We start from the raw sequence: 980 nt of genomic DNA, 5'->3' as shown, positions 1-980 counted from the left end.
GAGAGAGCATATAATCAAGATTTAAATAATATGGTTAAAAAACAGGAAATGAAGATTTTGCCAAAACAACTACAATAACCGTCTCGAGCTACAACTATGAACAGATTTGCTAAATGATCATTTGCCTAGCTTTCAACAAAACTAACCAACCAAGCAAAAGAAAAAAAAAAAAAAAAAAAAACAATGAAACAAAACAAAACTCACACCCACAAAATTATTCACCAAAACCTATACTAGACTATGTGGCAATAATTAATATTTTTCTATGGAAATTGTCTCACACTTTATAAGCTCCTGAAATTAAAAGTGGTCCCTCCTTTTATTTTAGGTCACTATGTGACCAATGATAACCCTAGAAGGAAAAGAAAACACTGAAAGAAAAACAGTCTTCAGCCTTGGTTCCAGTTATCTCTTCAAATCAGCATTAAGTACTTAATATCGGAATTAACATTTTTGGCTTGTCAGACCAGTAAGTCATGTTTTTACACTGACCAAAGGCAGCTGAAGAAACAATTATTGAACAAACTGTGACATGAAGCATTTGATTTCTAAGTCAGAGTATTTACTTAAAATGATAGGTAAAGTTTTTATTTTATTTATTTATTTATTTTGAGACAGAGTCTGGCTCTGCCACCCAGGCTGGAGTGCAGTGGGTGTGATTTCAGCTCACTGCAACCTCTACCTCCTGGGTTCAACCAATTCTCCTGCCTCAGCCTCCCCAGTAGCTGAGATTACAGGCGCCCACCACCAAGCCCAGCTAATTTTTGTATTTTAGTAGAGACATGGTTTCACCATGTTGGCCAAGTGGGTCTTGAACTCTTGACCTCAGGTGATCTGCCCACCTTGGCCTCCCAAAGTGCTGGGATTACAGACATGAGCCACCATGCCCAGTCAATCAGTGAACATTTAACTAAGCAAAAGGAATGGCATCCATCATCCAAACAGGCTTGCTTCCCAAGTCCCCAGAATGAATAGTAGTT

This window comes from Macaca fascicularis, chromosome X (assembly GCF_037993035.2).
Source record: "Macaca fascicularis isolate 582-1 chromosome X, T2T-MFA8v1.1".
Classification (NCBI taxonomy): Eukaryota; Metazoa; Chordata; class Mammalia; order Primates; family Cercopithecidae; genus Macaca; species Macaca fascicularis.
This window is presented reverse-complemented; position numbering follows the sequence as displayed.